This window comes from Pseudonaja textilis, chromosome 4 (assembly GCF_049901715.1).
Source record: "Pseudonaja textilis isolate UNSWEBS1 chromosome 4, rPseTex1.2, whole genome shotgun sequence".
NCBI lineage: Eukaryota > Metazoa > Chordata > Lepidosauria > Squamata > Elapidae > Pseudonaja > Pseudonaja textilis.
In genome coordinates, this window is record NC_141993.1 from 65,116,096 (window position 1) to 65,141,617 (window position 25,522).

Here is a 25,522-nt window from a genome sequence, read left to right on the forward strand (position 1 = left end):
TTGACTATTCAGAAAGAAGAAGCTACTACTGAGAGAAGCAGAACAAGACTGCAATGGGAGAGAAAGTTGGAATCTGCCAATATTCTTTACCAGCGATCATGTCTACTTTCCACTCTGAGCTATGTCCTTTGTTATATCAGTTAGTCCACTCCATTATATCCTGCTGGTGCTTAAGATGTAAGGCTGTAGGAAAACTTTTTATATTACCTTCTGTAGTGAGTGGATTCAGAAAGCAAAAGCTCTTAATGCATGATGGGAAGAAAAAGAAGCAGAGAAGGTATGGGTTATCTCATTGCCATATTTTTGAATGGTGAACAGTTTGCTTTTTCAGTGAGATCTCTATGATCCCTTCACAGATGTACTAATAGATGCATAGGCACTTAGATGCATAGATACATGATCCTGGCAGAATAAAAACAATTTCTAAGAACAATATTGTTATCAATGACAGAAAAATGGCAAAGAAAGAGGCAGCCGGGGATGGGGGGGAAACATAGTTTATTTTCACAGTTTCATTTATCTTAACCCACGTTTGTTTGTTAATAGCTGCTATACCTAGCAGTAGACCAGAAAAAAAAATTGTATTGTAAAAATTATGGTAGAGGTGGCTGTAAGCCAGACCAAGTACTGAAAGAAATCAGAAAAAAAGTATTTATGTATATATGTAGGAGATTAATACCTTCCTTTTTCTTCCAAAAATACACTCAAAACCATGAACAATTCATTTATCTGCTTTTTGACTGCACTTATGTCTAGTCTGGATTTGGTAGTAATTTTTATTCAGTCCAGGATATATATCAAAAACCTTTTAGGGCTTGAACAATTTAATGGGATTTAAACCCTTTATAATTTTAACCATAAATAAAACAAGTTTACTCATTGAAAAGGTGTTAGTAGGAAGGGATGGTATTATAGGGTGTTAGTCTTCCAAATCAGTCTTATGTATCATGAGAAAACTGGAACATTGTAGCTACTGGAATTGGGAGGTATTATTTCTAGTATTATCAGGCTTGTCTTTTATTTGATATTATGAAATACTGAATCAGGGACACCATCTGCCGTTTCAGAAATGTAGTTTCAATAGTGTTCATGTGCATAACATTCAAATAATGCACAAATATTATGTTAAACCAATGAAAGAATTGCTGATCAGCTGCATGAAAAGTGAATTCATTAAACATTGTGGAAGGTTTTGCTTTTAAAATTCAGTTCTCACATGATTTGATCAAATCTTTGAAATGAACACACTTGCCAAGTCAGATTGTTGATTCAGAACAAAATGTTGAATAACATTTGAATATGTTTGCTTCAAATGGAAACGTCAAATTAAGTTTGATTTTCTGAAGTGCTTCAGTATCAAATAAAAATAATGTTTTAATCAAACTTGTTTAAACTTTCCAAATCAGATTGAATCAACATTTTGAAACAGATTGGAGCTAATCTGTTCCTCTCTGGGAAATGCATGCATTTCTTCCCATTAAAAAGAAGATATTCCTCATAAATTCCAAGACTGCTTTTTACAAATGCTCATCAAGAGATCTAAGATGAAAGTCATTTAGTTAGTTGGGCCAAACCCAATACGATATAGTTTCTTTTGTTCCTGTTTTATCAATCAGAAAATTTACTTACAAATCATGTGAAGTTGTCAAATTTATGAAACCTGTATGTTCAAAAGTACTCAGTATATTCTCAAGACTGCTATAGTACATTTCTGTCCCAAAATATTTTACTAAATAGGCATTAGATGTTGGATACATGTGCTACAGTATAAAGGTGTACACGATGAACACAAATTAAAATCATGTTCTTGAATCCATGGAAAAATTCCTGCAAACACCTATCAAGATCAAAATGATTATCAAAGTAATAGCTGAAGCTCTTATTTCCAAGGTTGACTGACATTGGCTAAGTGAGAAATTGGCTAAGTCAGATATTGATTTGTCAAGCTTTTGAAAGAAATTATGTTAATTTGTTGCCAAAGGGGCAAAAATAGGGTCTTATGGTATCTCAGTGATTTGTTTTTGTAAATTTAGAGAGCCAGTTTTGTCTGGTGGTTAAAGCACCAATCTAGAAAGCAAGTGATTATGAGTTCAAGACAGGTCCTCTCTCAGCCATAAAAGTCAACTGGGTGACCTTGGACTTACTGTCTCTTAGGCCAACTGATTTCATAGGGTTGTTGTTGTGAGCAAAATAGAAGGACAAGGGTGTGTTGGATAAGTTTGCCTCCTTGAATTATTTGCAAAAATAATAATGGCAGTAAATAAATAATTTAGTTATTATATGGCACATTCAATTTCATAGGCACAATAATGGTACCTGTGAACAAAATTATATTTCTTTATTTACTCAGATCATTTTTCCATTTTCTGCTTGATATGTAGCAGCATGGGATTGAACTGTATTGATAGAATGGATAGTGTCATTTCAGACTGTACATACAGCAATTCCATGCTTAATTAACCTTATGAAAAAATTATCCTTTGATTGAAAAAATAAGACAGCAATGAAGAACCTCTCTGTAAGATGTTCTTCTTTTAAATGCCATTTTAAAACTGAAACATTATCCAGTTTTAATCATACATGTAGAATGTTTGAAAGAAGCTAAAAGGAGAAAGATTTTTATGGGTAATCAGTGCCCTGTGTGTGGAGTGCTGCATATTTTAGAAAAAAAAAATCTGGCTTTTTCCGAAGTATAGAAGAGGTTTGGGGACCTCAAATCAAACTGTCACCTTAATGTTTCATTTAAAGATCTGGCATCTTCTTTAGACAGAATACAAGTAGTCCTTGGCTTAAACCACAATTGGAATTGGAATTTCAGTTGCTAAGTATGTGGTTATTAAGCAAGTCATCATGTGATCGGATTATGACTATTTTTATCACTATTGTTAAGTGATGGCTGTTAAATAAATCATGCAGTTGTTATCTAGCCTTCTTGATTTTGCTTGTTGAAAGCTGTCTGGGAAGGATTGGAAATTGCTATTATGTAACTGGTGAAACTCTTTTCAGGACTGTTGTAATTCTGAATTATCATTACATGAACGAGTGTTAAGTCGAGGAGAATTCTAGTATCAAAGCATACACAATAAGTCATCTCAAGGAACAACAGCTGTAATGGCAGCTTGAGGCATTCTCATGAGGTGGAACAACACTGTCAGCTCAGTAATAAGATACAATAGTATACTTAGGCTGTAAAAATCCAGACCACCACTAAATGTTAGCAGTAGAGTTAGGAGACCTATATATTGTGGGGAAAATGTAAGGGGGAAGGTTGTTGGTTATGTTCATCACCTTGAATAATTTGTAAAAATAATAAAAGCATAATAAAAAATAATAAAAACAAACAAATAGAACAAATTTTATTTATTTTTTCTTTTCTGCTTTCTCATGCTCAGTTTGTACTAAGACTTACCTTGATAGAGAAATGCAGAAATAGGCAAAAAGAATTGAAACATTTTAAAGTCCAGAACAAGGGTGTAACATTTGGAAGTAGCTCAGTCAGATAACTTCCTAATTTATTGGGATACAAGAAGAGAGAGAAGGTATAGTCTGTACGATACCTTCTTTCTCTTCTTGTATCTCAATAAATACACAAAGTTTATTTATTAATTTTATTTATTTTATTTGTCGATCATTTACAAGATAATAGGAATAAGTACTGTATAAACTTGAGTAAGAATATGGGAAATAGGTACAAATAAATGGGGACAATAGGACAGGGACAGTAGGCACAATTGTGCACTTATGCATGCCAATTTATGTTATTACGATCACCAATTTCTGTTAAAGTAGCGTTCACCTGGAGTTGGTTTTCTGGCCTGATCTAGTGGGGATGGCATTAATCTTGACATCTTTATAAATGTTGGCTGATTCCAAAACTGACCAAAATAAAGTTTGCTTTTTTAAACAAAATAATTGAAAGTCTGACCCCCACCACCACCATGCCAGAAGTACCCCCCAACTGTCTTTTCCATTCTAACACTAGTCAGTCATATTTATTCCTTATGGGCATAAAAATAGTTTTATACTACTGCTTTATTCTCCTATTTTACTCCTATTGGTCAGAATCTAATGTAAGAACACAAGTTATATATAATCTTAAGCTGTTTATTCAAAATATGTTAGGACCAGTCTGCATTCTGGTTTTTTATCTTTTTCTAATTGACTTTCAGGATGTACTCATGGCAACTTTATTAAAACAAAAAAAAGAAAGCAAAACTTTCTTTTTAACTTTAGATAATCACATGTACAGAACAATCAATATAGTGCTGCTAAGATTACAAATGCTTGGCAGGAATCTCACCCAGAAAAACACACCCAAAGATGTTAGAGTTTGGATAGATCAGAAGGTTTTATTGATCTGCTAATAATATATAATCAATTCTAACGTAAAGAAGTACCCAATTGTATACAAAATGCAATATATTATTCAAGTACAAAAGACATGAATACTGAAAACAATAAACAAAGGCACCAGGAATTTAGACTTAAAAACACAGAGAAAATAAAAGAGATACCCTCAGCTCAATACTAAATTATTTATGTATTTGTAATAAGATATACATTGCTTAAATCAGATTTCCCTCTAACTCAGGTTCTTCCATTCCCCAAGGATGCTTGATTCTCTTTCTCCCATTTATCTCAGAGTTCACTGGTGTTTAGGGAAGTTGTGGAGAATCTCTGACTGATGCCACTCATGTCTTTTCTATGTGCTAAAATTCATGCCTGATACATTCAGGCTGAAATATAAAATTCCCAGCTTGTGGCTTCACAAAACCACATTTTAAAAAAATCAGTCATCAATAACATAAAGGGTACATAAAGAAAGAAATGCCATATTATAAACATAAGTTTCAAATTGTGCTTAAAAGCAATAATAAGTGGAGACATTGTCCATCATGAAGGTCAGAATTCTGTAGCTTAGGGGCCACCACAAGGAGGGCCCTGCTCCTCATTTTATTATAATTAATTATTATAATTAATTATTATTATAATTATTAATTATTATTAATAATAAAAACAATTGTTGCCGCATGTTTGCTTGCCTGTTTGCCTGCCTGCTTGTCCTGACTCCTCGCTTGACTGCATAATATTTGAATTTTATAAGTCCCATCTGTAACGGAACTGTGATCTACCTCAACCGGAAGGTTTCGGAAGGTTCTGAGAACAGAGAACTTTCTGGCAATCCTGAGAGTGAGCGGAGAGAGTGAGCGAAGAGACAAGCACACCATCTTGAGCGGAGACCCCAAGACTCCATTCTGTAGCATGCCATTTCAAATGGGTGAGACTTGAAAGAACTGGGACTGGCGGCAGAGAGCGTAGAGCGGATAGCAGAGAGCGGATAGTGCTAAGAGCCAGGATGAGCTGTGATAAGATGAGAGTGTGATTCTGACACTTACAGAGAGAGTGATTCTGAGAGTGAGCCATTCTGAGTGGCATAGAATGAACAGCATGGAATGAGGTGTGACTGATGAACAGTGTGATTTTGAACTGCAGTGAAAGAGATGGAACTGACAGTGGGTGATCCTAAACATCTGAAAAAGTGCTAGGACTGGAGGAAAGCAGGAGAGTGTGATTCTGAATGGCAGTGAATTGGGGAGAATTGAGGAGACTCATGGAGAATTGAGAGGAATAATCTCCTAAACAGCCTCTATTTCAATCACCCAGCTGATTAGTCAGCCTGTATTTAAATTCTCTCTCAGCTGATTGGACAAACTCCACTTAATCCCCATCCAAATCTTATCCATTCCAAACTTCCAAGTAGATGATTGGAGAGTTCATTCAAATTTTCTCCATTCAAATCTATCAAGCAGCAACGCTTCCTCTTTAAAAACAAAAACAAAACAAAACAAAAACCAAACAACATGGCTTTAAGGAAAAACCAAGGAACTTTTCACTACCAACTTCCAATACTTCACTACCTCCACTATTTCATTAGCTCAAGACCAATTATTGATAGATAATGCTTTGTCTAAAATAATTGATTTATCATTGAATAGTATAATAATTAATTGTTAAATGAGCACTAATTTACTGATTTATTGAATTGATAGAGATTTAATACTGTATCATTGATTATCTAGTTGATTGATTTTTAGTAATAAGTATTCTTACTTTTGGTTTGTTCTCTAACTTATCAATTAACATTTATTAATTACCAACATTCATTAAGTAACTGTCTACCTATCACATTAGTTAAGCTATCGTAATTGTTTAGTGTACTATTTTCATTGACCATACATTCCCTTGTCTATGTCCATCATGTTTACCTAAGCTAAACAAACTAAGTACCCTGTCTGACAGAGTTGAAAGCATAGAATCATTCATTCACTCAAAAGAAGAATGCTTAGTAACACGTTTTGAAACAACTATACAAGCAAGCCTAATCTCTCTTGAAAAAAAAAACCCAGCACAGATAAGTGAATACCTATCAGCTCAAAATGAAATTCCAACTCAACAACTACTACCACAACTATACTCTATATAATACCCTACACAATACTCTACCTGACTCTGTGGTTTCTTCCCCAAACCCCAAAAACCTTAACCTTAAACTGTCTACTGTTGACCTCACCCCTTTCCTAAGAGGTCTGTAGGGGACGTGCATAAATGCACCAACATGCCTACCGTCCCTGTCCTATTGTTTCTTTTTTTCCTTATATGTATCCATTTCATGTGTTCATAACCATGCTTATACTTGTACCTGTTATCTAATAATCGCTTGACAAAATAAAATTAAAAAAAGTTAAAAATAATAATAATTGATTCCAACCATGCCACCTTCCTCTAGGAGGGAAATAGACCTGTAGTTGATAAACAGAACTCCCACATCATATTTTTGTTGATTTTTTACAAATAATTGAGAAAGTATATTCCTATTATAGATTGATCTGAAATGGTGTATCTGGAATAGAGAACATTGCTATTCATGCTGATCTTAAAGTGTTATTATGAAATAATTGATACCAACCTCTCCATAGATGCATTATAGAAGCGGTATATACAAAACCAAGAACTGTATTTTTTAAGTATTTTAAAAATGTAAAATATTGTTCAAAAAGGGAATGAAGATTTACATTTTTCAAGTATTTTCCCCCATAACATTGGTACTGTATGTTTCTATTATCATACTGTATTATACAAAGCCAAATAAACCTTCAAGCCAGCAAAGCAGTCATTCTGTTAAAGATGTTAGTTGCATAGAAAATGCCTACAAGAATTTCTTATTTCTTGTTGTTTAATAACAATGAGCATGAAGTTAAGAATGCTTTTTGCTGCACATGAAGTTTCCTACCTAGTTCAAGAGTTTCCATGATTACAGTCACATTTAAGTGAAAAGCAATAATAATTACCTTCTCTATCAATGCGCAATGTGAAGGATCTGATACCTTCTGATGGAAATGCCAAGCACATCTGCTAAAGAATCCATGATTGAGATTCAATTTCCTATCCATAGGAGAAAGTTTTTATATATTAAAAATGACCAAAACCTACTTGTTTATAATCACTTATAAAACACAATTACTTCTCTAACATGCAGATTCTATGATAGCCATTCATTGTTTTTGTCAGAAATGTTAATTTCTTCAAATCAACCTGGAATTGTTTATTGATTCAGTTTTTATGACTAACCAATTTCAGTCAATGACTCTTAGAATTAATCCTTCAACCTCTCCCTCTCATCCCCTAAGGACTCCCCCTATCCAGTAATGGGATTTAGGTTAATTTGCAAGTGAACTTTTAATCCTAAATGACACATTCATGATCACTGGCTAGCTTTTCCATGACAATGCTTTCTGGGAAATTTCCTACATTATATGTGGTATGTACCGTTATAAGCTGTGGGCTTTATAACACATTGCTGCCATTACTTTTAATGTAAGGAATACATCTATATTCCCTGAATGGCTATGAAAATCCTAATTATATGACAACATCAGCTTGGGTATTATATTCATTTTCAAGCCTTGGTAGTTATTGTACCCAAAAGCAAAGTTGAGAATAAACCACAGAGATGCTGAGAATTTCAGAAAAGAATAGATTAATTTTTATCTTGAGAAAGCTCTAATTTGGTAAATTAAATTCTGAGCATATGTATTGTAATTAATATGCCTTTCCATTTCCTTTACCATCTATACAATTCACATCTCATCTTTCTTTTTGGGATATTATATATAACTCGACAAAACACAAATGTAAATTATGCTTTTGAAAAATAGGTTTACAAAATAGTTTTTATTATTAATAGTATTAATTTTATAAGTACAACCAAAATAAAAACAAGAAAGGAACACAAAGAACAACAATAATAACAATTTATAAACATCATACAATTAATCCTGAATGTTTTAAAATGACACTAATACAAATTTTAGCATATTTTATATACTCCTGGAGTTTGGGCTAGGGTGATAAAAACCCCTTGTATGTTTGTTGTTGGATGTTTAATGTTTAGTGCTTCTATCATGTTTATTGAATTTGTTTGTGTTGTGTATTGTTGTTCTTATATTGTACTGCAAAGAGTTATAGAATCACAGGGCTGGAAGAGTCCTTAGTGGTTTCTAAGTAAAATAATAAAAATAGTATTAAGAATAGTATTTGTGTTAGTTATGTAGAATGGGTATCTTAAAGCAGCAATTTCTTTCTATATGACAGTGGAGTTGATTGCATATGAATATATAATTTCCAAAAATAATGAGTGCAGGTGGTAAAAGAAGGTATAATAAAATCATATTTCTTAAGACTTAGACAAAGATTTATTGTAAATATAAATAAACATGCTTTTTCTATCAGGCTAAACATGGTAGGTTGGCTGCACTCCTATGTCATTTCTAAGCACTGTTTTCTTCACAGGAAGCTTAGTATGTATCTGCAGAAAACAAAAAACTTCTCAAGAAAAATACATTTGGGAAGTGCTTAAGACATAAATATAAAATATTTTGAATACAAACATATCTGTCATTTGCAGAATCATTCTTCTAGAGCCTGTTCTGTGCAACATGTCAAGTGCATTTCTTTATGTCCATGGTAGCTAACAATGGACAGAACACCGTTTAGTATCTGCACATTTCTACTTTAACTTTGCTTAATTCTTCAAACAACTTTGTCAAAATCACTTATCAAGATCATGTTATATCCAGATGTTGAGGGAGGGAAGGAAGAAGAAAAGGAGCTATATTGGTCATTCTTCAAGGCTATCCTTAATAACTGTGAGTGGCTTATAAATTAAAAGAACATAACACATACACCAAAGACTACAATTTACCATTGTAAATATTACTATAAATAAGATATATTCTGGTAGAGTCGGTTTGTGTGGTTAAGATACCAGGCTAAAATCAGGGGATGATGAATCTACTTCTTCCTTGGGCACAAAGACAGCTGAGTCAGTCAGTCTTTCTCACAGCACAATAATGGAAGCAGTGGTAAACCACTTCTGAAAATCTTTCTAAGGAACCTTGCCAGAAATCAAAAACTGATTCAAAAGCATCAAAACAAAGCAGAACAGGAACAGAGCAGGAGCAGAGCAAAGCCGAGCAAACTGGATATGATTGGAATAGGAAGTTTTAAAGCTTGTGATATGAAATCAATTTATTCTCCATTCTTTTTTTAACCATTTGATGATTTTCTTTGCTTAAGCAGAATTACTCAGATCCATAGTAATTAGTAAGGATGAACACTTTTCATAAGATTCAATCCAAGGTTTGATCTGTCAGGACATTACATAAGCCTTAATTTAACAAGGCTTTCTTAATGGACTTGAGGACAAATCAGAGGCAAGATTCAGACTCCCAAAGTTTTGTTTCTTTTTGATTATTTGAGTATATGGAAACCACAAAGGATGTTCACTTTTTAATATTTGATCAGATCTTAATAGCTTTTGCTGGCAGAATTGATCTTTTTAAGAAAATGGAATATTGTCAAACTTTAGAGTTCCAGAGGATTTTATTCTAAACTGCTTTATATTGAGAGAGAGAGAAAGAAAGAGAGAGGAAGGGAGGGAGGGAGGGAGAGAGAGAGAGAGAGAGAGGGGGAGGGAGGGTCAGCCAAAATTTATGCCTTAACACTTAGGGACATTTCAACTGTAGAAGCTTTTAAATCATGGTTTATAAACTACCATGGCTAGTTTCAGATATCATGCTAGCCCAAACCTTTAAAAAAAACAACCCAGTCTGAATAAGATCCCCAAACTACAAGAACATATCTACTTACTTCTCTTCTAAGAAGCTTGATAAGTGATAATTACTATGGCCTTCAGAGAAGGACTTGAGGATCAACACTAATTAAAATATGGCAATAAGCTGATGTTGGAAAGTGAGGTTTCAAAACTCAAGTCTTTGCACAGTTTTCTTGCTTGACAAGGTGCTCTAGCATTAGATAGGTAATGGTCTGCTTCATCACATACTAGACTATGGGTAACAATACAGTAGGATGGAGTCTGATTCTTAAAATATAAAACTTGTTTCACTACAAGGTGTAATTTGCTAAGTCTAATTTGTTTGCTCATTCAGTCATGCACTGCTTTCAAAATGTTTTTTCAATATGGATATGGATAATTATATAGCCATGAATAATTGTAGGCTGTTGTTGGGCATCCATTTACCATATAACATCCAATGGTTTCTGAATGCCATTCTCATTCCCACAATAGTTAATGAAGATATCAGACGTAGCAGAGAAGGCAAAATAAGTTGTCTGTTTAGAGAAAGATCAACAGCTACATTTATTAGTAACTGGAAACACATCATGGATTTATTTTCTGAAAAAAGAGAAATATGAACTTGTGATTTATGGGCTTGAAAGTTGCAGGGGAGGGATACTGTAAAATCTCCAGCCAGAGGTGGTATCTTGGAACTACTCAAAATTTCTGCTACCGGTTCTCCAGAACTGGTCACAACCTGCTGAATACCACCTCTGGTTTGGCTCTCTTTTTCTCCCTCTCCCTCTCCCTCCCTCCTTCTCCCTGCAGAAGAGAGGGATCACCCTTTGACTGTTCCTGTATATTTGGGCCATCTTTTAAAACTGAGGTGGAATATTCTTCCTGTGGTCTGCTTCAGTCAATTCATCTTAGTGTGCTGGTATGCTGAATCCTTATGAAAGAAAGAGAAAGTTATCAACTTAAGATCTTAGGTTACTTAGAAGTATTTACATTACCAAACCCAGAAAGGTTGCAGTTCTATCTGTAATGACACTGCTTGGTACAGAAGACAAGCTCTTTTTAGATGATACGGTTAAGTGGTGGCTGAAGTTGCTTCCTTGATATGTAGAAACAATCTCCATCAGGGTCTCGAGCATGATATAAACTGATATAATCATGAACTGTAAAACAGTTCATAATTATTCAGGTAAAAGAATGCAGTCATTCTCAGGATTTAGACTGAAAACTTACTTGGAAAGAAACTTTTTAAATCTATGAACACTATGTGAAAGTCTACAATTCTAGTTTCTAGGATTTGTTTCTGCATATAAAAATATAAGTGCTGCATTGGCCAAACAAGGGCCATTCTTATGCTAACTTACTAACAATTTACAAAAGGTGATTCTTTTATGAAAAAAGAATAATGTAGTGATAACTCCTTAGGATCTGACAAAATGGAATCCTTTAGGTTTTTCTTTTCCAAACTGAACTTCAAGTGGGCTTGAGTAACTTATGAAAACTGGTGTGCTCATGAAAAATTAAATACTTGTCTTCCACATAAGATTCCTCACTGTGTAGCATTTCCTGTTTCTTTGCATAGAAAAAGTGATGATGTAAAGCTGTTCAGCACCACTGACAATACTGCTACCCTTCAAAAAGATCTTGAATATGTATCAGAATGGTCAAACAAATGGCAACTTCAAATCTCAACAAATAAATGCTGTCTTACAGATTGGCAAAAAAAAAAAAATCAGAAAATAAAATACAAGCTGAATAGTCAAGACCTTGTTGATGATCCAAACTCTGTCAGGGACCTTGGAGTACTCATCTCTAATTATCTAAGTGCTAGAGCCCACTGTAACTTCATAGCCAAAAAGGCATTAAGATTTGTGAACCAAATCCTGTGTAGCTTTTTCTCTGGTAATATCACACTAATAACTAGAGCATACAAAACATTTGCTAGATCAATACTTGAATACAGCTCATCAGTCTTGAATCCGCATTACATATCTGATATTAATACAGTTGAGAAAGTCCAGAAATATTTCACAAGAAGAGTTCTACACTCCTCTACTTGTTGCAGAAAACCTTATGCCACCAGACTTGAAATTTTAGACCTAAACAACCTAGAACTACACCGCCTTCGGTCTGATCTAAGTATAGTACATAAAATTATATATTGTAATGTCCTACCTGTCAATGAATACTTCAGCTTCAACCATAACAAGAGCACACAATAGATACAAACTCAAAGTAAACCACGCCAAACTTGATTGCAGGAAATACGACTTCAGCAACAGAGTGGTCAATGTCTGAAATACTCTACCTGACTCTGTGGTTTCTTCCCCAAACCCCAAAAACTTTAACCTTAAACTGTCAACTATTGACCTCACCCTTTTCCTAAGAGGTCTGTAGGAGATGTGCATAAGCACACCAACGTGCCTATCCTCCCTGTCCTAGTTTTTTTCTTATATGTAGACATTTCATGTATTCATAACTATGTTTATACTTATACCTATTATCTTATAATTGCTTGACAAGATAAAATAAAATAAATAAATAAATAAATAAAAACATGAAATTATTAACTGAAATTTGGTTATCATTATAACATTTCTCACAGTGCTTAAAATTCTATCTTTTCTTGTGTACATTGATAAAAATATGCAAACTTCACACAGATTTATGAATTTATTTCTGCTTTTTATGCCTGCCAATTATTATATATCTGCCTATTTGCATGTTGAGGATTTTAACTGCAAATTCATTCATATGTTATAGATAGCAAATATAAATACGAGTTTTGAAGATGCAATGAGGATGTGAGCAGGAAGGGAGAAGACATAATATGTTATATTCAGATACTGATGTACATTCATCAAAAAGCTGCTGATCTTTCTCTTTCTTTGTTCATCATTCATCTTGATGGTTCATCATCACACAAGCAAACTATTTATTGTATCCCTAAAATTAAAGTAAATAAACACATGCTTGCTTGATATTAAATGCAAGCACAGATTTATCTAGTTCAGTATTGTTTATTCTGACATCTAATTGTTCTTCACAGTGTCAGGGAGTGACTTCAAATTCTTTGAATAGAAATTCGAGGATTTGAATTTATACATTAAAGCATTTACCCCAAATTGAGCTACAATCCCTCTTTTAAGGTCAAAAGATGAAATTATGATATGTGATTGACCCAAACACAACATCTTATGGAGAATTCATCAATGTACATTTGAAATACCAAATTGCTTTACTGTACAAATATGGTTTATTAATTTGGTCAAGTGCAGGATTTAATCCAGTAGTTTGTTGAGAATATGAAGCTTCGGAAACAGGGACTTCTATTCCTGTAGAGAAAAAAACCCCTTCCTGTGTAGAAGATAGAATGCCTATCTTCATGAGAAAAAAAAAGACAGAGCAATTGTTCCCTATAATTTCCTGAATGAAAAAGGACCATACCTTTGTTGAAAGAAAAATTGAGGAATAGTAGATCTCCATCTCAGACTAAATGCTTAGCAGATGGAGTTGGTTTGTTGGTTATTGATCTGTCTCTACTCCAGTTCTAACTGGTCAATGTCACACTTCTCTTAAAGGAGCAAATCAATGCTTTAGGAATTCTTCTTGGTCCTACTAGAGTGACAGGTAGAGACTGGCCAGGAGAATGGGTGTCAAACTTTGGCTGGGATTTTTAAAGTGAAAAGTTACTCATATTGTCGTCATCTTATAGTTAGACTACTACAATACAGCCTATGTGAAGTGGCCATTGAAGAAAACTTGGAAGCTGAAATTGATCTAAACTTCAGTGATAATTTAGCTGACTGGAATCAGGTAATTTAGCAATGTAACATTCTTCCGATACTTGTACTAGTTGTTGATTTGCTTCTGGCTTCAACTGAAACTATACAGTTTTTTTCTTATGGCATGTTTTAATCCATGTGCATCTTTCAGGGAGGGGTTGCTGAGAACATGTACTGTCTATGAGACGAAAAATTTGGAGGGCCAACAAGATTCCACCTCCAAGACTCCATCTCTATGACAGAAGTTCCGTTACCCACCTTCAAATATTTTACCTTTTCAGATATACCTTACCATCTGGCTGTGAAGTTGCACAGGACTTTAATCTTACATGTATTATTTCACTTTTGTTTCTGTAGTGGAATTAAATTGGGAAGGTTGTTGTTCGTCTTTCTCCTTCTGTTAAAGCACAGGGAAATGGCATAGAATGAATGTTCTTTTCATACACATTAATTATTAACTCGCTGTGCAGAATATTTCCCTTATAAATAAACTTCTGATTAAGAGAATTTGCAGCATGGCAAGGGTTGCCCATGGCATTTTAAAAGGACAGTATTGACACTGGCAGAATGCCAATGCAAACTCTGCCTGAGAAGGGAGAGTCAAAAATAGCTATGATAAGTCCAGGTACCCTGAATTCAAATGAAGATTTGTTTTTTTTCATAGTGGCTGCTTAATTGTTAGTTATAAAAATTAAAACTGACTGGGGAAAAGTGCAAATGCATCCATCGCTGGTATAATATTCACAGTGTGAATTGATTTATTACTATCATAATGTAACATTATGTGTTCAAAACATGGATCCAACTCACTCAAGGCATGCAGTTGGCATACTTGAGTCCATACTTCGGCACTTCAAAGAAAGGGGACAAGAAAAAAGTGAAAAATAAAGAACTCTCTTTCTTGTCTACATTAACAAAGCTATCATACTTTGCCTCTCTAGACATTTGGTTGGCTTCTTAATTTACATATCACAGCAGATATACTTTTTATTTAAGCTAAATTCTTAGAATGCTTACTGAAAGAGATAAGAACTGAACCGTTTCTAAATAAATAATCACAGTAAACAGCGAACAGTAAAGCATATCCTATGCATGTTTCCCTGCATAAATAAATACATATAAGAAATATATGGATATAATCCTAGAATCTAGTCAAACAGCTTGTAAAGACTCCTATGGAATATTCTTCTATGGAATTGCCAATAATGTAGACAATACCTGTTTCGATGGATCAGTTATCTGACAGAAAAGATAATTTCTTATGATTTTAATGGATTGTCCATAAGGAAATGCTATAAGCAAGTCTCCCATTGAAATCCATGGTCGATTCATACCTTTCATTCTTATTAAAACAAATTGGAAATTTAAGTTTTCAGTTTTCTGAAAGGTTAAAAATATATTTCATTCATTCAGTAAGCCTAAGTGCTATGTTTATCACAAGTCATCATTATAGTAGAAAGGACGCAATCTATAATAAATATATAAATTTATTTAACACCAATTTTATTTTTATATAAAAATACAAGAGAGCTGTTTTTAGATGTTTTAATCTATCTATGAACTGTGGTGGCATAGTTGTTAGAATGCAGTATTGCAGGCTAATTCTGCTGACTGCCTGGGTTCATTCCTCACTGGCTCAGGGTTGACTCAGACTTCCATCCTTCTGAGGTAGGTAAAATGAGGACTCAGATTGTTGGGGCCAATATGCTTACTCTGTAAACCACTTAGAAAGGGATGTAAAGCACTGTGAAGCTGTATATGAAACTGTCTATGTGCTATTGCTATTGGCATTAGATGTGACAATTGGAAGTGAAATGATTAAAATAAAGTACACTGACAAAGCAGATTGGCCCAGCTACCTTGTTCTAACTACTTTTTTTCTCTTTTGGAGATAGACTAGACAATATAGCACTACAAGTTATTTACCTTGAAGTGATAAGGCTGACTGAAGAGGACACTTCCTGTCAACATTACAGGCAGAAAGTGTGTCACGTCTGATGCTGGATTGAAGCATTGAACTTTGAACAATTTATACAAATTAACAATTTAAGCTTCAATAGAAGATTTGGTCTAGTGGTTAAGGTACAGGCCTAGAAACCAGGAGACTGTGAGTTCTAGTTCCATCTTAGGCGTGGAAACTGGCTGAGTAACCTTGGATCAGTCATTCTCTGTCAACCCACCTCATCTCACATGATTATTGTTGTGGTGAATATAGAAATTTGTATTGTAACCTTGAGTTATTTATAAACATAATAAATTTTTATTTATAATAAACAAACAAATAAATAAATAAATAAAATGAATAAATAAATAGAACAAATTGCTGTCTCTCCGGTACTTAAACCAAATGTGGAAACAGAATGTCCCTACTTTACATGGGCCTAGTTATTTATCAAACAAAAATCTTCTATGTTAGGTAATAATAAAATAGCACCAAATAATGAATATGGCATTTTCACATATATGTTATTTGAAGCGATTCTTGCTTTTATCAGACTTCTGTTAAAATATGTGGTTAAAGATATGTGTTGATGATATAACTGACTGGATTTTATAATGCTATAATTTTCTTGCTTTTTTTACAAGAATCCTTAACAGGTGGCAGTCATATCATAATTTTCCCTACTGTGCCATTGCAAATATTCTTGCTTGCCAGCTACTTGGGCAAATTAAATATTCTGAGTTTCTCTAAGCTTAAAATGGGCGCAAAATGGTCCTTTAAAATTCTCCAACAAATTTGATGGCTAATTTCTTGTGTATCATCAGGAGAAAGAGAAGTTCTTTAACTGTGAACATGGTATCTTTCCTACCAGGTAAATGGTAAGAAAATGTGTCTTCCTGTCACATTATTTGAAGTCTCAAATAAACAGCTCCATTTGTAAGCAGTGAAAATGCCATTCCATTCTTAGATTAAAGTGATTGAATGAAATAGAAAAGGAAGCTTCTCCATTTAAAAATGTGCCCTATGTCAAAGTTCATTTTCACAAGCCTTAAAACTGTCCACTAACATTTAGCATTTAGGCAACAATCTGAGAAGAACATAGCTTGCCTGATCAGAGTCTTTCCCACTGTGCTGAAATGCACCTATTTATGGGCATTTATTTTCTAAATTTACATCTCTCCCTCCCTTCCTCCCTCCCTTCCTCTCTATTCCCTATCCCCTTTATCCTCTATTGTTAAAAAAAACTTGTATAGAACTATAGTTGAACATACACACACACATAAACACACATACACACATACACATACTTATATAAATAATACAGATAGAGGTATAGATTAAAACTGTAGGGGAGAGGTGTCAAACATGCAGCCCGCAGCCCGGATGCATCATGTGCTGGCCACGCCCACACCTGGTTTAGCGAAGAGGAAAAAAGTCACGATGCATCACATGATGCTGCCATGATGACATGAGTTTGACAACCCCTAATATTGGGAAACAGAAGAAAAATTTGGCATAAGCAGCTTGCTTTTTTAAAAAACAGTATCATCATAGATCATATCTATTAGCTGTTACTGCAACCACTATACCAATATGGGTAAACATCGGGAATCCCATGTAAACTGCCTTAAGCTGCTGGAGTAAAGGTGGCATATTAATAATTAATAACATAATTATTTTTCACACACTAAATGTAACTGAATGATTGACAGCTTAGGTCTTTTTGAGTTTCCAATTCTTCCCCAGTAGTTCTGAATCCCTGCTAGCCTCAATTCTTTGTGCTCAAGCTTCTTCCTCCCAGCTAGCTTTGTTGTAATAGAATTGCTTCTGGTGAGATATTCTGGCCATTGTCTGGTTTTAATAACATCACCAGCATCCCAGCCATGCACTCATGCAGCACTGACATGCAGCTTGCTCTAGTGACGCTCAACACGTCAAGGTCATTCAGCCACCACACTTGTGTCTTGCTTCCCTTCCTTCCTTGGGGAAAAGGTATATTGCTAAGATCTGGAAGATTGTCATTCAGTAAGATTAATGATTTCTGACCCAGCCAGCAGCACTTGTGGTTTCAAACATCACTTGCAGTGCTGTATTTTACAGTCACCCTTTCAATTTTTCTTTTTTACTTTTTAAAGACATGAGCTATAGTGCTGAAAGGTGGAGTAATTGAAATTGTCTTTCATTTAAAGTTCTTTACAGGTCAGAGGAGCTATCAATAACATAAATTGTTTTTATCTAATCATTGAGGGTTTTTTTCCTAGTGATTTGTAAGCCTTCTGGGGCTTTTCTGTTATTTCTTTCTTCAGGAGTAGTAACATGTTTTTTACTGTTACTAAAAGGGGGAAATATAACATGATGAAAGCAGCTGGTTGAAAAGTTATTTCTTTTTTCTTTAAGAATTTGTTTGCATTTGAATTCATTGTGGGGGTGTTCAGGCCCAATTCTTACTACTATATTTTGTGTAAAAGAAATCCAGCTATATTGATCTTGTTCTTGTATTTAAGGAGAAAACACACACACACCAAAGCAATGGAATTTGTATAAGAATTCTAAATATCTGGGAAAGTTTAAATTTCTATAATAAGCAATGGCAGAAGGAGAACAGGATGAAATAAATGGTAAATATATTCTTTTATCAGTGGTTAAAATCTATAGTTATTTGATGTAAAAATCAAATTTGCATATTATCATATTTTTGATATTTTTCTAATTGGACAGCTTATACACATTTATTTGAAAGTTTAAATCCACAAAGTTAAAGTAGCTATAAGAAAAATTAGGATGAGAATGTTGTTATTACTCTTGTTACTATTATCTTTCAGAAAACTAGCAGGCAGATCTTGTGGAATAAAGTCACCTAAAAATTTCAGCCATGATGAGACAAATGATAGTGATAAGCAAACTTAGATTTCCCCCATCTCTCTAAAAAAATCAGCACTTACCTTTTTAAAGTTCATCAAGATCTCTTCAAACTAGAGAAATAATAATATTCTTATCATTGGAGGAAAGATTTTGTGGGGTAAGTAAGAAGACCCAAAGTAGATGGTGGTGGTTGCATCTTCAGTAAACTGTGATGAGGTTAAGATACACACAAATGATGGCAACATCATTAAAATGCCAGTGTACATATTTGGTTCAGATTTCAGAACAAAAATATATATTGTAAGTTGTGGCATTTGTGTGACCATATCCACTCACATGTCATTTTTAAATATAAGAAATTAAGTCAAGATCATATAAAATCTTGTTGTCCAGTATTATCTCTCCAGCAATACAAAATCAATTCAAAAACTTGGAACTGACAATTTCCTTAACCTAACTACTAAAATCTAATGAGGCTCTATCATCGGATGAAATTTAAATTATTTTTTAAGTACATGAAATCTACACTGTTTATGTTTTCTATTCCCAAACATCAGCAGGAAAATACACTACATTTTTTGGGAGAAGAGACTGTGGGGGTTGTCAACATCTAGACTATAGGTTGCTTATATCTGGTTAAATCCATTTGCAGCTTGAGAGACATACAGCAGCTCTATCTTAGAGAGACAGACCCTTTATCAAATGACCATTTGGATCTCAACCAGTGCTAATAGCTAACCAAAATTAGTGCAGTCATGGTTAAGCTTTGGTTTCCAATATATATCAGTAGAGTAACTTAATCCATAGGTTTATTCTTGTCTTAACATGAATATATGATCCATATTTCAGTGTTTCATTAATTATAGAAGGTTGTATTATTTTAGGTAGTATTATTTTAGTCTGTTGCCCCAAAGATTCTTTTTCAAGAGGCAACTGGACTTTCTGGTTTTTCTTGGAAGATATTTCTCATCCGAGAAACTTCTTCAGCTCTGACTGAATAGTGGGGAATGGAAGGACTTGTACTTCTTGCAGACAGCTAGTCATTTGCATTGTTTTAGAGAGTCATTGAGTCCATCTGGAGATTTATCTGTGTCCTCAGGGTCATCTTAGAAGTGCAAATGAGCGTGGAGCCTTCTTAGAACTGTTGAAAAGACTGTGCTGTAGATTGGAGATACATGATGTCCTTCCCCCTCTTTTGAGAGAGGGGTGTTCAATTTTGACATAGATGGTCTCTTGATCGCTCTTTCAAACATCTCTGTCAAAAATGTGGACTTTGCTGTCTTCAAAAGAGTGCCCTTTGTCTTTTAAATGCAGATGAACTGCTGAATCTTGTCCTAATCAGTTTGTTCACCTATATTGTGCCATGCATTTATGAAGTGGTTATTTTTTTTCCCTCAATGTACAGATCAGCACATGGTTCACTGCATTGTACTACATATAATATGTTGCTCAGTTTGTATCTGGGTGTTTATCCTTGGGATGGACATGGCATGCCTTTGCCTTAAGGTATTCTTGGGTTTGAAGTGTGCACATATGTTGTGTTGGCTGAAGATTCTCCTGAGCTTTTCTGATGTTCCTGCAACATCTGGAATGACAATGTTGCTTCATTTATTGTTGTCTTCATTGTGTATTATGAAGGAGATCCTGTAGGGTCTTTTATGAGATTTGATGAAGGCAGGGGTGGGATTCAAATTTCTTAATAACCAGTTCTGTGGTCATGGCCTAATCTGTGGGTGTGGCTTGGTGGTCATGTGACTGGGGTGGAATGGCTTGTTGATTGCATGGCTAGGTGGTCATGTGATTGGGGTGGGCATGGCCAGGTGGTCATGTGACTGGCAAACCAGTGATTCCTCTTTAGTCCCGCATAGAAAGAATCTTTGGATTTACAAAAACTGCAAATAAAATTATAGATAAGTAAAATTTAAATATCAATAAATAATTTTTAAAATAAATTCTGATCTATTTTAGGTAAAATAATAGAAGCTTTGACAGAATAAAGAAGATAAACATAATAGATGACTAATTTTCATACTGCACAGATATAAAATATTGATTTTTCAAAAAGTATATTCATTTAGTTAGGAGTGAATATAATAATATTGAGAGTGTTAATAAACCCTTTCATTAGAATCATCCATGTATGCCAAATTTCATACATTTTATTTGAGAAACCTTATGTAGTGAAGAATATTTGTTATTAATGCTGATGCTCTTTCCTGAATGCAATGTTAATGTTTATTAGGGTTGAATGGAAACATAAAAAAGTAATTTGTTATCTTTTCCATTATAAAAAAAAATCTAGTAACTGTGTCAGATCAGCTAAGTAATGGAGTGCTCAAGACATTGGTCACAAATGATCAGCATTATAGGCTTGACTGCAGCCAAATGAAGTGAAAGGAACACTGAGGATCTGTCTTAGTCTCCATGGTCTCTTCATCACCAAGATGCTGGCTGCAAAGATAATTCTGATTTGAGATAGACTTCATAATCATTAATCAAATAATCTATTAGTCATGTTTTTATAAACAATTTAAGGGCAAATGTCTATGGAGATTCTCAGTCATCCAGGTTTTAATTTTTCCAAAGGTGCTTTTTCAAGAGGCAACTGGACGTATCTTCAGTTCTGGAGTTCAGTTCTTCAGAACTGAAGAAGCATCTTAGATTAGAAATGAAACATCTTTAAGAACAGACAAAGAAAGTCCAGTTACTTCTTGAAAAAGCATCTTTGGACAATTCAAGAGTATTTATTTTGTTTTTGTTTTAATCATGCTACAACTGTACTTTCTTTTCTGATATAATGAAGCATAAGAAACTGTAGCCTCATGAAGATATAGAATAATAATAATTCAGACTTTTCCAGTTTAGACTGGATAATAAAAATGTTTGATGCAAATATTTTGTCACAGCCTATTACAACACCAATAGAGAAAAGTGTTAACTGACAGCAATTGTGACTTTTATATCCAATAACTGCAGAGATTCAGAAAGTAACAGTTCAGTATCTCCTGAGTTTTAATGTGGCCTTAGGCTAGACTTTAAATTCTCCAAAAGCACAGAAATGCTAAAGAAAAATACAAAACATTATTTCAAAGCAGGAATAAGCAAATCCTGCACTATTTGCATGACTTACCCCATTCTTCCGCTTAGAATACCATTACGATGCAGTAAGAACTAGAAGCCAGGATGATTAAAAATCAAAAATAAATCTCCCCCCTCTGCCTCACTCTCCTTGCATTCATTTTAAAGAATAAAAATAAAAAATAAAAAAGTGTAAGCTAGCAGCTATTACTACAACAGTAAAAAAACCCAGGCAAATACTTTAGAAACTGCCAGTGGTCCATCAACCCTCATTTTGCCAAATATCAATGCACCAACCCAATAACAGTTTTCCAAAAGGGCTATAAATTAACAAAATTAATGTGAATATGAGACATACTATAAATTCTAAGTGGTCTCCCTATATGAAAAAAGTATTTTAAAGAGTATCGCTGAGTTAATACATTCCTTTACATGCCTTGTCAGATTTATTTCCTCTGAACAACAATTCCCTTAATAGATTAAGAAGCCTCAGAAGCTCTTGCTCTAGTTAAGCAGTGACTCTTACAATAAGCTTCTTATTCTCTATCTTCCTCTTTGCCATTTCCCCATGATTAGAAAATAAGTATGTTCTATCTTTCAGTACATCTGTCACTTTAAGTCACTCAGTATATTTCAAACAGCACCCAGTGCGCCAAGATTTGGTATATAAATTCTGGATTCTGCCAAAGGCTTTTTACTCTAGTTCATAAAGAGCAGCTTTATGTGCTACTTTTTTGTTTATTTTTTTGTTAACAGCAAGGAAACTAAAAGTCTATAAACTTGATGTTTTTTGCAGCCTCTTGATGCAAATATTTGACAGTACGTACTATATCTTATTACTGAAATTGCAAGCTACACCAGACATATCTTATCAGTTAAGCAAAATATGATATTAAAGAAATTACAGCTTAACAGCAGTCTTTGGACTCATGTTGTCATTAGCAATACATCTTGATAGAAATAAGATAGGAATCCTTTGCAAACATTTGACTTCTTCGAAGGAGCAACATTAGTGGAACAATGTAATAGGTGTATTTGATATGAAAGGAAATGCATATCTATAGCAAGAGTTTGATAACTTTAAGATAAACAGAGAAAAAATGGCATTTGATGACTGAAGATAAGAGCTCAAAATATATGATAATGTGATGACCCGGGGTGTGGCACAAAAGCAATAGAGTCACAAAAGTAGTTAAAGTCCCTTTAATACCTCCAACTTGGCCCCCAATATCCAGTTATCATCTGCTGGAGAAAAAACTCTCCCAAGAACAGTTTTTAAAGGGAAGAAATTCAGTCTGAACCCAGAGTACATAAAAATTATAAATAAAAACCAACACAAACAATGCTGCAAGCAATTAAAGAGACAGGGCAGGATAAGGAATTGCAGACTTCAAAAGACAAGGAAACACACACAGTTGGGAGGACGCCAGAACCCAGATAAGACTTGACAAATAAAGATAAATTCACGCTTTGCTTCCAGCAAGGTGGTGCTAATGCCTTTTTAACCCTGTTTTCCCAGCTGCAGCTAATGAAGGGAATCAAGTTCCTTTTCTCTCCCATAAGCCACTAGTTGCTCCCATCTCCATTCCTCCCTGTGTGCCCTAGGATGAAGAGGTGATGGCCCTTGGTCTTCCTCTGAATGCCCAGCCAGACTGTACCCTTCCCCAGGTTCTTCCACAGCCACCAGAGACAAACTCCCATTCCCTGTTGCTCGATCTCCCCCTTGGAATCAGATACCAACAGGGCCATAACAGATAGAGCCAGCAGTTTCTTAGTGTATTGTACACAGATCTAGCCTCTAGACTAGACTAGAGCTTGGCGGCGCATAAATCTAATAAATAAATCTTAATAAATAAATAAAATTCTGACTCACTAATTAGATTTTTAAATGTTTGGAACTAATAACACCCCACAGAATTTCTTTATAATATGAGACAATGGAAAATGATTTCTCAAAAGATTTTTAATTATTTGATTACAGTTTATATACCTTTCAAGTCAGTAATCTTAGTAGCTGGCTTACAAGATAAAATATACTACTGAACATCTAATGCTAAATTTTAAATTAAGAGTGATCCAGAAGCAAAATGCAAAATGGAAACAAAAATACCATAGATATAGGAAGAGGTTAGGAAGAACATAGGAAGATAATCCTATATGATGGTATTTTAGAGGGTCCTTCTGGGATATATGATACATTGTGTTGACCAGATTTGCCATCTGTTGATAGCTCTTTTTATGGGATTGCACAGTTGTGGTTTTATTTATTATTTATTAAGTAAATCAGAGTTCAATGGTATTTAATTTGAAACAATAAACTAACAATTCCATGAATGTTTATTTAATATATTATTTTTCTAATGAAATGGTAATCTCAAAAAATAATTTGGTTCCATCCAGTGAAGAATGAATATATTACCATCTTCCTATTACTCTCTGATTCTATCCAGCACCTATTAATTGGACATCTTTCAAATTGAAGATTTAAATATTAAATACTACACTGAATAATTGGCATATTTTGGTTTCATTTCTGTAGAAAATGATCAACATTGTTAGCTAGCTGGCCTAAATAAATTGCAAGGATGCCAAATAAGTGGCATTTGGATTGTTGTATAATTCTCACAAATATAATATGCAGTGCAGGTATGGTGATTACAGTATGTGAGGGTCCCACGGGCAATATTTATTTATTTTAAAAATGGTAAAATTTTGTCAATGATTGGAATTCTCTATTCTGTCATACTTGTCATAGTCATTCATTTGCCCATTTTCTTCAAACAGGAAAGCTGTGAAAGGAACAAAAAATCGCAAACTGACAACAAAAAGCAAAGTCAGAACAAATAACTGATGTGAGTTTATTTATTTATTTGTATCCCACTTTTATTATTTTTACAAATATCTCAAGGCGGTGACATATCCAAGATACCTTCCTCCTCCTATTTTGCCACAACAACAGCCTTATAGGATGGACTGAGATAGAGTCCCTGGCCTAAAATTACTCAGCTAGCTTTCATGGCTTGAACTCACAATCTCCCACTTTCTAGCCTGATGCCTTAACCACTAGCACAAATTGGTTCTAGACCAAATATTAAATTATTGGCTTAATGGAGTTGAATATTTGAAGGATGCACTTAGCAATCATTCCCCTCACACATCTCCAATGACAATAAAATTTTACAAGTAGCACAATTGCCATGCACACATAGTTTTAGTTGATTGACTATTATTTTCTTTGTGCTTTCAATTTCTATAAATCTGTAGAAAATCAATTATGCCTACCTTTATAATATTTCTCTTACACTTTGCTTATGTTCCCACAAGTCAAACTTTCTTTTTGGAATTACTGAAGCACAGGGTTTTAAAGAAGTGGAAAGGCACCCAGTTCAGCTTCCAGAACTGATATAAATTACAGTTCATAAATTAGTTTTAGAGACCTGCATTCAAATTTTAATCTCGATAATAATCATTGCTATGGAAGAGACCTTCCAATCCACTGAAAGTTAAAAAGTCATATAAACAGTTGTTTGTATTATAATGTTTAATAGAAATTCCCAGTTATCCATGGAATTTGTCAATTTCACAATAAAAAGACACTTAGCAGAATTATAATTTTATACTTAAGTTAGTGAACAAAACGTCCATAATCCTTGAAAGAGCTTTTCTCTACTTAACAGACCTCATAGTAATTATGGTAGACAG

General features: G+C 34.1%; 1 long non-coding RNA gene across 1 annotated transcript; it reads left to right on the top strand.

Annotated features, from left to right (window-relative positions):
* The first annotated feature begins 259 nt into the window (after nt 1–259).
* On the top strand, nt 260–17,045 carry LOC148125871 (uncharacterized). Its single transcript, XR_015743584.1, has 3 exons — nt 260–277; nt 13,869–13,969; nt 15,834–17,045. It is a non-coding gene; the product is annotated as an uncharacterized LOC148125871 (long non-coding RNA).
* The last annotated feature ends 8,477 nt before the right edge of the window (nt 17,046–25,522 follow it).